Here is a 19250-nt window from a genome sequence, read left to right on the forward strand (position 1 = left end):
CCACCATGTGTTGCATTATGGCCAAATAACCTTTAATGGCTAAGACTAGGATAGGTCGTGCTTTGCCCATTTTGTAGACTCTTTACGGACATCAAGTGACATTGGTGTATATTGGTGCACATGTGTATTGAGAATGGGTGTATACTTGCCTTCTGAAAGTGTTGTTTGTATTCTATCATTTTTCCCTTTTCTGTTCCTTGTTAACCACAACTACTCCTGGCTCGTTGGCCAGCCTCTGCTCATCTCACTCCCATCTATAGAAACTAAACACAAATAATAAAAGTCCACTCTGGAAACTAACTAATAGTATAACATATATACTAATAACGAAATACAAAAGCTTGAGATACTTGTTTAAAAAGAAAAAAAGCATATGTAAGCTTGTGCAGCTAACAAAAAGTAAGCAAACAATGTTGGCCTTAACAAATAAAGCCAAGTGCATGAGCCAGCACACACGATGCCAGCCACTGGAGCTGGAACCCCTGCATGGACTGCAGCTGCTATCAGCTACAACTGTGTTTGCCAAGTGAGTGTGTACATCATCTAATTGGCCCTCTGTGGAGAAGCATACAAGCAATAATGTCCTCCCTGTGGAGGTGTTCCCCATTTTTTGTGTGTGTTTTTTTTTTTGTTATTATTATTATTATTGTTTTGCTCATGGTGTGCTTTTCCGTCATGGGGCGTTGAATCAGATGACTGCTGACAGCTATCAAGTTTAATTGATTAATTCTGATTTAGTCATGCCAATATGGAGCTGTGACATTAGGAAAGGAGTTCACTGAATTAATTGCAAATTTAGACTGAGGCCTTTCAAAATTGAATATTTAGATCTATAATATAATGGGAATATAACTGATTTAAACAAATTGAAAAGTAACAGCTGGGCCACAACTATATACAAATGGCGGATTACAAGTTTAAGACAGGAATTACAAAGAGCAGCAATTTTTAAGTTCCTGAAGTACCAGCATATTCACTCTGGATACCAAGATGGAGAAAATGAAAAGAACAAGAAAGGTTTAAGGAACAATAAATGTACACAAAGTGAAGGAACAGGCCTGCTTTGTCCAGCAGACATTCCCTTCAGTGAATGCATATCGGAGTGTGTAGTAGTATGTGTGCATGTGTTCATCGTCTTCTTTCCACTGCCTCCTTTAGGGGTTGCCACAGCAAAAAATTGAAATAAATTGAAAGGCTCAAGGCAGGCTTAGTAACACAAAAATAATTAATAATTCAATTTTACTACAGCAAAAGAGACAAAAAAAAAGGGAAAAATAGAAATTGGATAAATAATGTGGTGATAAAATAAATACTATCAAAATAATTTTCTATTTAAATGAATGAATAAATAAATAAACTGTCCAAATGAAAATATAGCCTCATAATCTGTGAGTGAATTTAAACGTTGCTTCAGCAGTAAACCTTTTTTCACTGGCAGAACCAGAAGTTACTCTTTATATTTGAGACAAATTAACAACAACAAACAGTCACAACAGTCCTTTTTTTTTGGCAAGCTGCATCTCCCCTTGTATGTTCACCTCTTAATGAGACACTTGAGTCTGCCTCTGAGACACGATCAGATCCACTCTGGGTGGAATTGGGGAAAGGCTTACTCTCAGAGTAGCTTCCAGTGCTGCTCTGAGTCTGTTTCAGGCTTTGGTCTTGGATGTGGCCACAATGGAAAATCCTGATTCACAGATATGAAGTTGTGAATGGAAGAAGGCCGTGGCTTGTGTTGGTAGCTCTCCACAAAACAGCGTGTCTACATGCAAACTGCTGTCCCGGCGATAACGAACAAAAACCAGCAGCAATGCACCATTCGCGACACCAGCGGACTTGTCTAGTTGCAAAAGAGAAAAATTGACTACTTTTTATTCTTTCCAGAAGCTGATGCTGTCTGTCGAGGCCGTGTCCGTGATACGGTCTCACAGTGTCGTTTGAGAGTGGGATGGTCAGTAGCTTTGCAGCAGCCTCTTCGATCATCTCACGGCACATATTTACAGCGGCAGGCAAAATCAACTCCTGTGCTAAAGTGAAAGACTTTGTGCCACAAGTCTTGGTATGACGTAGCTAGCTTTTAAAGCACGTTTTGAGTTACCAGTCAGTGGCACAGGAGACAGTTTCTGCATCAGCAAAGTGTTTTGTTTTCTCTTGAAATATTCCACCGGCTTTCTTGCAAGCATGGGATGTTTGGTTTTGAGATTCCGTTGTAATTTCAAAGGCTTCAGTGCTTCGTTGGGTAGCATGAGTCCACACTCCACACATTGGGCTCTCAGGTCCGCCTCGTTTCCTCCGTTCACAAACCCATATTTCAGGAAGTCAGGGTTGTTCTTCCGCAACAATTTTGCCTTTTGGGAGGAGGGGTTATTACTTCCATCTTCAGTTTTGTGTTTTAAGAACTTCTCCATATCTTTTGCTAACTGCAAACGGCAGGCAGCGTGTCTTCTTCTGCTTGCTTATTGAGGCTGATTAAACAACTCCCACCAAGTGGTGGGAAGCTGCATTGTAACTGAGATTTTCATGGATAACAGTAGTCTCTGGTGTCTTCAATTAATAATGCCCCGCTGCCCTCACAGCCCACAGGTGTAGAACTAAAAGTTTATTGTGGCCCCATGGTTAAAAATCACTGTCCTATACTACCTCCAATTCTCAATACTTCCTCATTCAACCACTAGGTCTCCTCTGTCCAGAGGGTTCACCAGATATCTTCTTCACAGGTTCCCTCTCCTCCACAGCTGTACCTAGTCCTCCGGTAACTCTTTCCTGCCACCAAGAGCCTGTCTCAACTCCACCCTGCAAAACATTCTTTCTTCTCCATGCTTAAATAATGAGTCCACAGGTTTATTGTGATTTAATTACTTTAGTGAAAAGACATTTTCTGTCTACAGAGCCCCATAAGACCATTCTGAGATGTCTCGAGTAGTTTGTTGCACATACGATATTTTTACATTGTTACACTGTGACCTTTACTGGATTCTATTATTAGTTGCTTGTGTTTCTGATCTTTAAATCAAATCCTACATTTGCAGTCTTCATAGCAGCATCAACATCTGATGCACCTTCTCTTATTTCCATTATTTATATTGCTTTAACTTCAGTATCCTCTTCTCCACTCTATACATCCTTATCACTCTCACTCATACTTCTTCCCAGTTCTGTCTCTTTCTTTGCCTCAGTTTTGGATTCACCGTCAAGTAAAACCCACCTTTCTATCTCACCTGTCTTCACTCCACCAATGCGGTATACATATTCTCTGAATTTCTTCAATGTCTGTTTAAAATCGATTTGACCTGACCCTTTACATTAGCTTCTCTCTGGCTGATAATATCTGCAATCAGTGCCATCCACTGCCAGTCTAACCATAACAGATTTCTCCTCCTTTGACATGTCATTTTTTAGGTTAGTCTCGTGTCTGGATACTGGTACAATTTTCTTGTAGTAAAACTATTTAGAGCACCATTTTTTTCAAACAGAGAGGTGAGAAGACCTGATGTGAAATAACCTTTAAACATGACTTCTTTGCCCCAGAGCTCTCAGTAGCCAGCAGTGGAGCACTCTGATTATACTGGGCAGCTCCCAGGAAGCTGGTAGTTGCTGGCAGGTAAATGCTCAGGACAGCAGGTGAAAAAGAGCAAGTGTGCGGGACATCACAATTTTGGGGGGAGGATTGGAGTTACAGCTAGGTTATATCAGATTTACCCATGCTAATTTAAAATAATTATTAAATAATACCATATAACACGTCCTCATTTGCAAATAAAATCGAGGCCTACTTGATAACAAATAAATAGAAATACAGCAATTAGCTGCCTCTTCAGAGAGTTTCCATTTCACATATTATCTTATTAAGTAGTTAGCAATGACCTTTGCTTGACAGAGCAGCACACCAGCTTGTTCTTTACCTGCTACACTCCAATGCATAAAACATCACCAACAGCAAGATTGTGTAGTCTATCTGAACCCGGAATGAAAAACTTTGTGGAGAACCACAACAGCAACTGGTCAAGCAGAAGAAGCTGATCAGCTGTGACTGACTTTTGACAATAAGAGTGAGAAGAATGAGTGAGCAAATGCACTTGGGCAGATGCATAAATGAAGTCTATGTGTGCAAACACTTCCTCTGCTATTCTAACACAGGGACCCAGACCTCTGCAGAACTTAGAGACGCTTTACACAAACCTGGCCGGGAGACACAGTCACAGATTAGCATAGTCTTCATGTTAAAAAGTAATGTTACATTACAAGTTTTTTCAGGTTCTCCATCCAGCTTGTTAAATAATAATAATAATAATAATAATGGATACTTTATTGATCCCCATGGGGAAATTACTTGTTTTTTCTCTGCATTTGACCCATTCACTCAGTGAAGCAGTGGGCAGCCCACTAAGCAGGCGCCCGGGGAGCAGTGTGTAGGGACGGTACCTTGCTCAGGGGTACCTCAGGGTAGCCGTTAAGTGGATTCGAACCGCCGACCTTCCGATCATGGGGCGACCACTTTACCTACTGAGCTATCCCTGCCCAATTCTAAATTAGCATTAGCATTACTTTTTTTTTGTTGTTCTTCTCTTGATCTAACAGGGCATGACTGTTTCCCTCTATTCCATTTCAGCTTAAAAATCCATTTATTACACGTTTTGGTAACATGACTAAGGGCACCATGTGTGCTCCACTGAGTGTATAAAATATATCTGTGTACAGGTCAAGGGTCTGATATTAGGTCTTTCATTTTAGGTGGACCCATGCTGATCTTTTGTTGATTGTTCTTTGGGGAAAAACGCCAATTATCCCAAAGTTAAAAATACTTTTAAAACTGGTCTTGTTTAAGGACTGTTTGTGGCCAAAAGAACCTTTTCAAAATGAAAGCTAAACTAACATATTCTTTTTCTTACAGACAAAAACTTCCACTCAAAATGCATTGTTGCTCCCTTTAGCATTTTAGAGCTAATGTTCCAATCGGTCTGGCTTTAAGACCATGTAGCAAAATGGTTACATTTTCCGTGAATTCCAGTGTCTGATTAAGGTTCTGTGTTAAACGTGGCCTGACCTGTGACTTTATGGTCACTGTCTTATCTCATCTAGGAAAAGGCTGCTGTGTTCAGTCAAATCTGTACACAGGCCTGTTAATATACTTAATGTGATTATCACAAGATTTTTAACACTATTAAACTTATTTATTGCTGAGTGGAACTGCAAAGTGGGTGATCATTTACAATTAACACCTTTAAAATTTGAAATTGTCTTTTGACATCCCAAGAAAAAGAGCATAAAGTAGACATCATTGTTTCTAAAACAGTTTTGTTTGTTTTTTTTAAACTGGGTGTTTTTCATTAACATTTAATGTTTTAGTGAACAGTGGAATAAAATGATAAAAAGATACAATTTTCCAGAAACATTCAAGAGAGAGACCGACTAAACAGACCACATGTGTTACACTGTTATTTTATTCTGATTTGGTTAGTGGATGAAATGTAATAAATCACTCACTATTACACTGCTCATTGTGTCTTAGCAGCATGACGTTGCAACGGCTGCTGAGGCAACTGTTGCTAATGACTACTCAAGGTGATGAAAGATGACAGGTGGGAATCGAGGCTGCATGATAGATGTGTGTAAGGTCTGGTGTGTTAATGTGTAAGAGAGCACGTACATGGTGCATGATGGCATATACTGTATCGTGTAAATATATATTTGATTTTTATTTACGATTTTATTTCTTTTATCAGAGATACATTTTAAAAAAATTAAGATAGAAATATAAACATTACAATAATATGTGAATTGTGATTAATCTTGACTAAATTGAGCTATTATTTACAGTCTGGCTTTATAACATCAATTCTAGTATTTCTAAGATACATACTTGATGATGTGTATTTTGTATGTGTAGCTTGTAAAATGTTATAAAATACTAGGTTAAATCACAAAGCATCACAAGGAAAGACTAACTAAAAACCAAAGCACACTGCACGGTCATATGGTAGCGACTTGTCAGTCTCAAGCTTTCATAATGGATTGAGTTAGGACCCACATACTGAACTGGACATGCAGGTTTTACAGAGTCTAAAACTGTAGCCAACAGAAATCCACAACATGGGGAGAGAACATAAAAGCTAAAAAAGTCACTAAAGTGAGATGGGACTATTTATACACTGAGAGGGTAATCAGGATAATGGATAAAAGTAGGGTGATGACACACAGCTGAACATTAACAAAATAAAGTAGTAGCTAAACACAGAACCAAAAACATGTACTGAACATGAAGCATGAGCCTAGAATAATAAACCAAAACACCATGACGACTCGAGAATTTAACTCAATTAGTAAAGTTCATATGATAAACTACAACTCAAATAAGGAAAAAGCCCAGTTTGCAAATAACTCTCAACTCTGCTGAATCCGGAGTATCCTGCACTGGTATCCAAAGTTCAGCCAGTAATTACTCTGTGGATGTGCGTTTCTGAGCCATATCCATGTCAGTCAATCATCCCTGTCAGGGCTGTCATTTTAAAAGAGTTTCTAATCTTCTGAACGAGACTTTGCCAACTTTTCAGATCAATACTCAAAACTTCTTTTCACCAGTTCCATTTAGATGAGCTCTGACAATCACATTGTTCTCGCTCTGAAAGTTTATCCAACAACAGGAAACTGTCAAAGACGTCATTGTCATTTATTATTGTTCAGATGAATGAACTGCAACTGAGCTGAGCCAAAGAAAGAGAGAAGAACCACACATTTGAATTCTAAAGTCCTGTGTTCAGATCATGAATGAGGCAGGAGGGCAGGCTACTGTGTTTCAATTCAAAAATAGTTTACAGTTTGTGAAGACTTTCTTTTATTTTTCTTTGTTTTCACAAAAAAGGAGCCTTTCCCTCAAGAGAGGCAAAGCAGTTACTGTACTAATTAGACCATGGAAATATGATGTGCAAGTTAATGTCCTTTTACCAAGGTGTCTGCAGCTGATACTATTTTATGCACGCATTTAAAGACAAAAATCCTACAAGATTAAGAACTAATGGCCTAAACGTGTGTACTGAGTCCTTGACAACAGCGTTCATTTTTCATCGTGTCTTGTCAGGTCTTTGTTTTGCATACATTATTAACGATAACCAAGGCAGAGGCAATGAAACTCACGTGTTTAGCTCACAGATACTAATTTAGTTTTTTGTAGTTACTGAATCTGGCATTGAAAATGTGATACCTAATATTATGTGGTGCACGGTAAATGATGCATGTACGATATTACTTTGTCTTGCTTTTATTCACGTTCACCTGTTGTTAAGAAAATCAGAGCCACCCAGAGCAAGGGCAGAGCTGTGTAGGTGAACCGTGACACAGAAGAAGATGAGGACTGGATAGAGGAGAAGCATGGCGATTACTGATGAGCACTGAAGTGAAGAAAGAATGATTTAGGGTCAGCAAGCCAGTCCCAAAGAGAGGGAAGAAGATGTTTGCAAGTTTTACAGCAGGGGTTCTCATATTGCAGTCCGTGGTAACATTTTATGCTTCCCTGAAGCCAAACTAGGAAAAAACGCACATATGGGAGCACAGAACAATATTAAAGGAACATTACTCTTAAAATTTAATCTCTCTGTTTCTAACACCTATAAATGGAGCATAGCGTTAGTTTAGTCACAAACAAATCCTTGACATTGTGTTATATTTTCTGATTTGTTTGTTTTTAAGCAGTGAGCCCACTATTGAAAAAATCATAAATTTCATTTAGTTTCTTACCTATTAGTTGTTTACTTTGGTGTAATATGAATTGCCATGGCGGAATTTTTTAGCAATAGGGACACTGTGAAACTTAACCTTGTAAAGGACAGGTTAAAGTCTAAAACGTATGCCCTCCTTCATACAGTGGCTTGCAAAAGTATTCGGCCCCCTTGAACTTTCCCACATTTTGTCACATTACAGCCACAAACACGAATCAACTTTATTGGAATTCCACGTGAAAGACCAACACAAAGTGGTGCACACGTGAGAAGTGGAATGAAACATTTTTTACAAATAAATAACTGCAAAGTGGGGTGTGCGTAATTATTCAGCCCCCTTTGGTCTGAGTGCAGTCAGTTGCCCATAGACATTGCCTGATGAGTGCTAATGACTAAATAGAGTCCACCTGTGTGTAATCTAATGTCAGTACAAATACAGCTGCTCTGTGACGGCCTCAGAGGCCTCGCACGACTCAAAAATCGGCTCAAAATGGGCCAAAAATCGCACAGTGTAAGCCCAGCATAAGACAATATTGGGAGCAACAACACCATGAAGTCCAAAGAACACACCAGACAGGTCAGGGATAAAGTTAGTGAGAAATTTAAAGCAGGCTTAGGCTACAAAAAAGATTTCCCAAGCCTTGAACATCCCACGGAGCACTGTTCAAGCCATCATTCAGAAATGGAAGGAGTATGGCACAACTGTAAACCTACACTGAAAAAAATATGTTGTTGGATTTACTTAAGGAAGTCAGACTTGAATTTTGAAATGAAATTATGCCAAACTTTTTTTTAGAGAATTTGGCTATATTCCATTCAACACAGTGCAAATGGCTTGTAACTGAAAAACTAAAGGGACCAAAAATGGTCCCAGGGCCTAAGAAGGGTTAATTCAATGGTGGACATTTGTTGCACACAGATGTTTTGCTTCGGCAGCAACTTAAACAATTGAGTTAAATTAACACAATTTATTCATGTTCAATAAACCTGTGCAATTTGTGTTGATAAAATGTGACTTAAACATGTTTTGATGAAGTAATTTGAGCTCTTGGAATATTTTAATCCTTCACAATTTTTTCACTTTATCCCAACACGATTCAATAACTTTTACCCAATACTACTTGGTCACTTAAATGCTACATGTTATCTTCAAATTACATTTTGCTATTATATTCTAGTATCAAATACACAATTTTCAAATGGAGGCCTTATAACAGATTGTATTGTTCTCTTCCAAGATGGTTGCTGGCATCCACCAGTAACCTTTCAAAACAAAATGTCTAATTTCACTGCATTGACAGTAGGTAAAGAATTAAACTGACATTACTCCTCCACTGAATCTATATAAATAAACAGTTAAATAATGTCAGTTCTTCCGTGTTCTCTGGAATCAATCACAGCAAAGAAATTAGACTCTTTCTTTTGAAAAATGTTGGGAAAGAACAATACAAAACATTCTAAGGCCTCTAATGTCAAGATTCAGTTAAACAACAATTATGACTAAACAATTTGAGGTAATGTTAGTTTCCATTAACATTAAATTAGGTTACTGAATTGGCAAACACCTTCCTATTAACATTACCCATTTTACCCCAATAACTAAAGAAATTAGCACTTGCAGGTCAAAACCTTTATTCAAGAGACGCAAAAATAACATTGATACAGTGACTGTCAAAAATTACAGCACTGATCATACTGTGACATGTTGGTTCAAAACAGCACACTTAGAAATATTCAACGTTCTTTACTTCAACTGAATGAAACTGAAAATACCATTTCACAAGACCCATATGGGATATTTAGACTGTATAACTGTTCACGCTACATCTCTTCACTAGTAAAAGAAAGAAAAAATACAAAGAGAAATTTAAAAATGCTGCCAAACAGACAAACAGAGAACTTGTACAGAGCAAAAGGAAAAACAAACAAGAACAAAAAACAGCTCGTCCTCATGGCAGTTGCAGAGTATATAAAAATGAACTCTGCGATCTGTTCCTGGAATTGAGCTTCAAAAATGCAGCAGAACAAGTGTGAGATTTAAATGTCCTCTCACCTAGAGCTGATCACCTTGCATGCATAACCGTGAGCTTTCCTTGCAGGAGCAGTTTTGTCTTAGTTGTGAGCTTTTCTTGAGAGCTGAGTTGCACCCAACTCCATTACCACCCTTTGAATCACCTCAAAAGTGTAGCAGAGTTGTGATGGGTAACTCATGTTGAAGGAATAAAAAAGGTCCAAACAGCATGGCTACTGCAAAGGTCACGTTATCCAAATCTTGAAGAACTACTACACCCTCGATGATGATGCCAACATCAGAAAAGTCATTGCCTGGTGCATCCTCTGGAGACAGATGTTCATTGTGGTTTTCTCAATCTGTGCAGTGGCCTCAGTCAAGTCCTGGTTAAACACAAAACATTTTTTTTAAAGATTCCTTTTTAAACTCATCTCTTTTGAATCTACCAGTTCTAATGTTAGAGTAATTTAAACCAATGCAAGCAACATAGTAAATAGCTATAGCCAAAGAGTTGCCTGCCATGCTGCCATTCATGGTCTAACAGAGTTTCTAAGACAGAGTGAAAAACATAATAATTTCAAATTCTTTACATTAGTTTTTGTTAGAAAGACACCGGCCCATCAGAAATCCAGGTTATGTCACTCAGAAGATGTTAGAATTTAGACTTTCCCCACAATTTGGTTAGCTGTTGGTCAGTTGGTCATTTTTTTTCAAACAAAAGCTAATATAAATATTGGTGGGATTTTCCTTTGTTCACTAGAATGACAAATTTAAAGTTTTTTCACACTGATGTGACCCCTAATACAGGGGTGGGGGTGGGGCCTCAAGGGCCGGCGGCCGAGTTCACTACCAGGCCTCATGTGAACTTCAAATTATTAAAGAGGACTACTGGTCCTAACCGGTCCAATGAGGATCAAGTGGATAACTAAATGCATATTTAAATGTTGCAAAGCCACAATCTACTCATAAAACACTCACCATGAACTCCTGCACCAAGATGTTGCAATTGTCTTTCACACAGATGCGGAGCACTTTGATGAGGGACTCCGAGCATTAATGTCATCCTTGACTATTATAACAAAGAAAACAGAGATTTGTGAACTTTTCAGTAGCACAGAAGAAAATGATCCCAGACAAAAACTCTTGACTTTTTAAACCAGTCAACATGCAACACCAGCATCTACAAAGCAATATCAAAAATTCCTGTTTGACATCAACTTTATGGATATATAGTTTCCAGAACATATATTTTTAAAAAAAGATCAATTTTTCTCAGTGGGCCAGTAAATGCATGACAAAAAAGAATGGCATCCTTTCAGTGGAATCAGTACTCACAGGTAATAGTTGACTGTTTCAATGGATGTAGCATAAAAATCTTTTACTGACCTAATGCAATACATATACACTTTTTAGTTAAAGAATTTTAAAGTTCTTACTGTCATCATGGCAGCTACATCCTTTAGCTTTGTGTCCTGTTCCCCCAATCACTTTGCAAACACTTTCAGCAGACTGTCAGAGAGAAACTCAGCTCCGTCAGAAACCTTAACTGTAAAGGCATGGTTGGGATGCACTGGAATGCTTCATTTTATCTGAAATGACATAAAATTATTTTGAAATAACAGCAGGCACTGTGCTTGGTTAATCAGTAATGTTTTGTTGAATAAAAACTGTGTTTCCAGATCTTATGGGATTAAAAAAATCCAAAGATGTTTGTTTCTGATTTGCAACCCAAGAACCCACAAGTTACAACCTCATTTTAGTTCAAGTGTGCATTAATGTGAGTCCAGTAATCACCTTTCTGACAATACATACAGGTATAAGTTAAACCTATGGCAGATTTTGGATTTCTCAGTTGTATTAATAGGGTGGTCTATTTGTGTATGCATGCACCTAATAATTATACAAAACCTATTATAATTAAGTTACAGAAACCTTAAGCGAAAATAGAATATACTTTCTTACCATAACACCTTGAACCCACAATCCATCAGCTGACTCCTGGTGAAATGCAGAATAGAGGTCATCTCTCAATGTGCAGCAAAAAAAACAAAAACAAAAGGACAGCAGGTGAGGGCAGGAGGGGTAGGGATGTAAGCTAGCATAATGCCGCTGATGATATTAGCTAAAGCTGTTCAATGTCCAAAATCTCACTAACACCACGGTGCAGTAAATACACAATGTAACTGAAGAGTCAGTTGGCAAATCTATTCACACAGAAAACCAAATTATGTTATGAGTGCCTCATAATTAGGTTTAATGTGATATTACGGCTCTTGTGCCAAAGACAAATTCAAATGAAAAAGCGCCAATTCTTTGACAACAGATAAAACAGCAAATAAGCTAACGGCTCTTTTTTAGCATGTTACAAGGCGACACTCTAGACGTTTAACTACATTTGGCTGAAATATGGTAAATATTAATTCAAAAAATCAAGAAATACCAAAAACGTAGAGTTGGCTGCTCGACTTGACTGAGATGGATGCCTTTTTGAACCACGATCGAAAGCCCGCGAGATGAAATCACGCGTGGTTTCACGAGATTTAACGTTGCTATCTTATTGACTTACTTCACCTGAACATGATATGAACAATTTAATACACCCTTTCTGCATGTCATGTAGTTTTTACACTATATAGTTACATTTATCTTTAAAACATGAGGTAATTGTGTTAAATACATGCAAGATGCTTATATAAATCCAAGAGATGGCCAGTCCCTTTTTTTCAGTGTACAAAGACAAGGCCGTCCACCTAAACTCACAGGCTGAACAAGGAGGGCGCTGATCAGAAATGCAGCCAAGAGGCCCATGGTGACTCTGGACGAGCTGCAGAGATCTACAGCTCAGGTGGGGGAATCTGTCCATAGGACAACTATTAGTCGTGCACTGCACAAAGTTGGTCTTTATGGAAGAGTGGCAAGAAGAAAGCCATTGTTAACAGAAAACCAGAAGAAGTCCCGTTTGCAGTTTGCCACAAGCCATGTGGGGACACAGCAAACATGTGGAAGAAGGTGCTCTGGTCAGATGAGACCAAAATGCAAAACGCTATGTGTGGAAAACTAACACTGCACATCACTCTGAACACACCGTCCCCACTGTCAGATATGGTGGTGGCAGCATCATGCTCTGGGGGTGCTTCTCTTCAGCAGGGACAGGGAAGCTGGTCAGAGTTGATGGGAAGATGGATGGAGCCAAATACAGGGCAATCTTGGAAGAAAACCTCTTGGATTCTGCAAAAGACTTGAGACTGGGGCGGAGGTTCACCTTCCAGCAGGACAACAACCCTAAACATAAAAAGATCTGAAAACTGCTGTTCACAAACACTGTCCATCTAATCTGACTGAGCTGGAGCTGTTTTGCAAAGAAGAATGGGCAAGAATTTCAGTCTCTAGATGTGCAAAGCTGGTAGAGACATACCCTAAAAGACTGGCAGCTGTAATTGCAGCAAAAGGTGGTTCTACAAAGTATTGACTCAGGGGGCTGAATAATTATGCACACCCCACTTTGCAGTTATTTATTTGTAAAAAATGTTTGGAATCATGTATCAAGCCACTGTATTTACCAAATCTATCTACTGCGCCAGATTGGAGTCTATATTTGTTTTAATTTGCCCCAAGTTGCTGCAATTCTGCAAGCTACTTTGTCACCCTCCTGCACCCCAACTCCACCTATCATGCTGCTTCACCCTGATTTAATCTTCTCTGTGTTGTAACTGGCTCTGGAGTGTGATGCGCAGCTGCTGCTCTTCCAGTTTCTGGCTTTTCATGTATGCACATGGACAGAGTCTGGCTTCACACTATTCAGCTTAAGCCCTTTAACCACAAGGACAACATAGCTATTTGTAGATACTGCATAGAGGACGACGCAAATCTGAATCAGAATCTGATTGCCACGTTGCAGGATGAAGAGACCGAGTCACAGCGTGTGTGTGTGTGAGAGAGAGAGAGAGGAAAGATGAATATGTGCTAATTAATGCATTACTGCATCTAAATAATAATAATCACAATTTGTAGGATATTCTGTTTTCTAGTGTATGTCATATGTGTATACTGTATGTCTTTGTGTGTTAATATCAGTATTTACATTGGAGTTAGTAATGCCAATAATTTAGTCTGCTGTCTCACTAATGGAAGGTTGTCAGAGACCTGTGTGAGACCTGTTAGCTTGTGTTATAGATAAGAGAAACCCAAACAGAGACACTGACTTGGTGCAAAACTCAACACATATTTTATTGAAGATGCTGATTTTACAAAAGCAAAAGGCCAAGAAGCTTAACAGTCTATATATGAAAAATGCATGAAAGACCAACAACAGAAAGCATAAATAGACAGGGGACTATAAAGCAGTGAGAGTAGCACAGGGGGCTGGGAAATGACTCAAGGTACGTAGACTATCTGACAAAGACTGAGGAAAAAAATAACAAAATAAACCAAATTTTAAAAAAAATACATGGCACAGAAAGATCCACATCTCAGAAAATTCTTAACACAAAACAACTCATCTGTGACGTTTCACTAAGAGAAATGAAGCGTGCTTTCCACACAACTAGCTAACCTGACCTGACCTCTATGTTTCTGGCCGGTTTGTCCTCCTGCTGTTTCTTTGTCTTTCTTTTACTCAGTGATATCTATACAGCATTTTTTCACACCTGCCTAAAACCTTTGCACAGCACTGTATATGTAAAACACACACACACTTTACTCATTGTGTTACAGGGAAAATAAAGAGTGGTACCTGTTAACATTTTCTTTCACGTTGGCTTCTCGTCCATGAATCACCAGTTGTTTCTACAAGCTTTAGCCTGGGAAGTAAATGGATTTCATTGTCATATGCAACTTACACAGAACAGCTAAATCTCATACAGCCCTTTAAACATTATTGTTTGTGGCTTTTGATACATTTTTACAAGTTTAACTTTAACTGCAAAAGAAATCCACAGAAGCAGACCAAAGGAAAAGTAGAAAAGTTAATTAATCTCAAAGAAGCCTGTGTGCCTTCTGTGGACATAACCTCCATAAAAACTGGAGGAAAACACATTTCAAAGCAGCACTATCATCAAAATACCAAACCAGCAAGTGTAACCAAATAGTGAAGAAAGTGTCAAGAGACTGGTCATTAAAAAAGGCCTTCAGATGGAGCCAAGGACGAACTTTATAAACAAGAAATCCAAATAAAAAGCACTTCAATCATCAGCACAACGTCAGATGTATAAAATGTGTGCAGTGCATTTGTTAACCTCCTCAAGTGACCTTCTCCATAAGAGCTTAAGCACCAGTGGACTAAAATAATACACATTTCCACCTATGTTTGCACTTAGACACAAACACCACATTACTTGAACCACTGCAAAGTGGTCGCCTGAATGTGTATGTCATGTGTTACCATTGACCTGAAATGAAAATCAGACTCTTTCTCCTGTGGTTGAAACATTGCTTAATTCAGGATGTTTCTCAAAGGGTTTACAGTTTGTTCCCTGGAGGGAGAGCTTCATTGTGGACGCGCTCTATAAAATACACTATGAAGCAGGATTTACGGTCTTTGTGAGAAAACTGTGAGGTCAAGTTAAACCCACAAAGCTGTTTCTCTTGCTCCACCAGAGTAGGTTACCTTCAAGATTGTAGATGAACACATTTGAAATCACCCCATACTGTCCAATAAGTGTTGTGGAAAATAGAGTCATCATTCTTGGAAGACCCTAAAAGAGAGTCTATATCAAACTCATTTTATATCGCACTTTGATCTTAAGTGGGCCGGACCAGGGAAACGCCCAGTTCCATCAGTGTAAAGAAGTTTAACTACACAATTAAAAAATGCAAGAAAACATGCAATGTCAATGGCACATTTCTTTTTCTACATGATAAAGAAATGCTGCTGTAGTAATTGTAACAATCTGAGCTTAAATCATATGAAATAAATGTGTTTGCTACAATGTGCTACAAATGTACAAAGGTAGTGCATGGTCCAGAAAGTTTTGTAGTTATAAAACAGAAACATTTTGTTAATTTACAGATAATGGCATTTAAAAAATAAACATTTGAAGCCAGTGTAAAATTAAAAAAAAACATTTCTGTAGTTGATAGTTGGAAATTAGGAACTCTCATTTCATTGTTTATCTTTTCTGTCTATATCTCTACTTCTTTATAATGTCTGTAATGTATTTAACAGTAGCCCAAAGCTATAAAACCAATGAAAATAGAGTTCAAAATCTATGTGCTGATTCACATTTTTCAAAACTGCCCAGTGTGTCAGATTGGAGTGTGTTCCAATCTGTTTTGCAAGCAATTTTAAATCCCTTTCATTGTTCTGGAAGCACAATGAAAGCATGGAAGCATATGATATAATATAATCCTAAAACAGGGCCTTGTACTCGCTGACCATATATAAGATTTACAAGATTACTAACAGATTTTAATTAGCATATGCTTTTATATTTGTTACTTGCTCTTATACCACAAAACTTTGCTGGTGTTGCTTCTTAATGAACAAGGCAATTGTAATTTCATCCACACTACATAGACTTCTAATTAAAGTTAGATCTTCTTGTATCTTAATGAAGGAGCAGCAGTGCTGATGCATCTTTCGGCATCATTTGTATAAGTAAAAGCACAGTAATGCTATCCAGCATCTTTCCTGTTACACACAGTGACACGCAGCAGCAAGGCATTATCATAGTGGTTGGTTGTACTATAGTCATGTTTATGTGACCACCTTTCATGATGGTTGATTTTATGTGAAGATGAATCAGACGATATCCTGGATATGTTGTAAGAGGTGTTACAGGCCAGTGACTTGAGCAACAATGAGCAATATTTAAATTAGTATGGAGGGTTTCCTCTAGATACTTGCAATGCACATCATTGCTTCTCTTGTGACAGTTTATCAAGCAAGCAAGTAAATGAACTATATAGTTTTCGCAGTGTTAGCAGATACATCCCGAAAAGACCAAAAGTGTTATTCGGTAGTGCAAATGTGTGGCGTGTCCAAGTGAGAAGTAAAGAACAGCCGATGGCTAAAGCAAACCATTATGGACTGATATTCAGACAGCACGAGAGGCTGCTCACTGCCATAATGAAGACCTCTCAGGCCCTGTGTTAACCTGCCCAATTGTGTTGTCAGTTTTCTTTTGTGCCTCTTACAATGTGTTGTTATTTTGATTGGCTGTCATTGCGTTTCTTTTAATTTGATTCTCTGTGTCGCGCTCGAAGATTATTTCCACTGATCACTGTACCATTTTCAGGTTATTTCAGAGTAAAATTGTTATAAGATGTGAGACGCTGCACTATACAAAAAAAGGTTCCAATCAGGTGTGTCAGCTGCTTTTCACAAAAATGAATCATAAATAGAGCGAGAGAGAGAAAGAAAGTGAGCGTTCATTCAGCTTTTTATTTCCAGCAGCAAGATCAAAACCCCCGAGGAAAAACTAAGACCTTCAATGTGAGGTGCCGGTGCTTTGTTCACTTCTGAAAATTGAGGCTTCTTTTGAAATGCCACAGATTTGACAAACAGTTGCTGTCAAATTGTGTATCTTATCGATCTGATACGCTCCTCTCCCTCACCTCTCCAAACAGCTGTTTTTGTTTTCTCATCTCAGTCATCCTCTCTCCCGTCTCCCCTCCTGTCCTCGAATGATGAGAACAGCAGATATGTTTTGGAATGACTTGACTACAGTGACATGTTATGCTGTGCTAAGTTGCGCCTCAGAAATACTTGTTGCCATAACGGGTGTGACCAAAATCTTTGAAAGCCACTTAGCTAACCCAGCTTGCTCCTTGAAGACCCACACTCTTCATTAACTTGGCATGGAGCAGCAGATGAGGCAGTGGCACCGTCACGTCCTGACTCATCTGCTGCTACAGCAACAGGAGGCAACTCTTCCTACCTCCGGATGAAAACTGTGACAAACCGTGTAGTCTCTCTTTTTTTCTCAGTCTCAGGATTCTGTCACACAACATGTGCCCAAGCCAAGTAGTCTCAGATCTGCTGCCTGAATGACAAACAGGAGACCCAAAACGTAACATTCCTGGAATATTGTATTACTTTCTGGGACTCCACGGGAGAGGAGGAGGTTTTTCCTTTCTAGCCATAGCTGTTTATATAAATGTCAGTATTTGCAGATGTATAGCATCGATAAGTACTATCTAATTTTTATTATTGTGTTGTTTTATGATGCTGTTGTTGTCACCACACGGGGTAGCAGGCACGTGGGCAGACAGTTTGGACACCCAACTTTTGTGAACACGAGAACAAGGTGACGTGAAATTTTCAAACGGATACCGTAACATCTGTGGTATCATAGGTGTGCATCTACCAAAAATCTTGGATGAGTTTGAATCTTGCTCAAGTTTTCTGAAAATCTTGTGAATGTGGTAACTCGAGAAGTAACTCACCGAGGATTTTCACATTTATACGATGGAGTACATACATTTGCAGCAATAGGAGGCTGATGGACAGCACTGGTGGCTAAACAGCCAATTTTTAGAACATTTCCTGCTTCACTATCTCCAACTTGGCAAAAACCTTTATGGTACAGTTTGAACATATAGAATCAGTGCTGTGAAATTTTAGCTGTGTATTGTGTATCCAGCCCTTCCACTTATCCTGATAAGGATAAGTGGAAGAGGATGGATGGATATCAGTATGGTATATGGAGATTTTATAGCAGCCATTATTATGTTCAAAGTTTCCTACCATAAATGTTTTTGGAAATCGGAGATGTTCATGAAGAAGGCTTGATGGATTTAAGGCGGAATGACAAATTTGCTTCACAGTTCAAATCAGGCGTGAAAGTTTCTTTAGCATCATCATGCAAAAATGGCGCCCCCTGTCTACTTGTTAGCTGTGCAAGCAACAAGTCTAAAAACTGTGATGATTTATAGACTTTTACAACATCTGTAATGATGACTGAACATTCGTTTACTATGGCTATAATCAGGTCAGATTTTCAGTGCTGTATTTGCTTTCTTTATGAATCCTTTTGTGGCTGCAATAGTATTCAAAGTTTTGGCCTTCAGGAAACAACTGCCTCTGCTGCTACAGGCTTTTTGTGTACAATCTTGAAAAAGTGAAATGTTCACAAAATAAACTGCATTTCGTGGTTTCACTTCATTCAAGTCCAATTATGGCAGGTCAACGTGTGTGTCCTTGTGGAGAACAGTCCTTTCTAAGGGAATACTGATGAAAAGTATATCTGCATACTCTCAGTCACCAGGCACCTTTATGCCCTTAGTTAGCAAGTAACCTTGAGAGATATTTATCCACGATGTATTCTTCCACCTGCCTCATTCTTTTTTCTTTTTTTTTAACTCTGTCTCAAACTGTAAATAGCTAAATTTTAAAGGGGTACAATCTGACAGGATCCCTATTGAACGTACAAAGGGTCATTTCATGGTTTCTTCTTTGGTAGACCAAATGAGCTAAAAGACTGATACAAAAAGTGATTATGTTGGTCAGAATAGGTTCTGGTTAAATATTTTATTAAAGACAGTGAGCCCTATCAGTATCAAGGCCATGAATGGCAATCAGAGGGCTG

General features: G+C 38.6%; 1 protein-coding gene and 1 long non-coding RNA gene across 3 annotated transcripts in view; one reads left to right on the forward strand and one right to left on the reverse strand.

Moving 5' to 3' along the window:
• The window catches only part of slc39a11 (solute carrier family 39, member 11), a 166540-nt gene that overhangs the window by 125959 nt on the left and 21331 nt on the right, over nt 1-19250 (forward strand). The gene's annotated exons all lie outside the window — the stretch shown is intronic.
• Nucleotides 10000-11193, reverse strand: LOC147322879 (uncharacterized). The gene is made up of 3 exons (XR_015130826.1): nt 11160-11193; nt 10702-10787; nt 10000-10106 (listed from the first exon to the last, which is right to left on the reverse strand). It is a non-coding gene; the product is annotated as an uncharacterized LOC147322879 (long non-coding RNA).

This window comes from Aulonocara sp. 'chitande type north' Nkhata Bay, linkage group LG8 (genome assembly GCF_057382095.1).
Source record: "Aulonocara sp. 'chitande type north' Nkhata Bay isolate Kocher_YH1m ecotype deep benthic linkage group LG8, A_spYH_male_GT1.1, whole genome shotgun sequence".
Taxonomy (NCBI): Eukaryota; Metazoa; Chordata; class Actinopteri; order Cichliformes; family Cichlidae; genus Aulonocara; species Aulonocara sp. 'chitande type north' Nkhata Bay.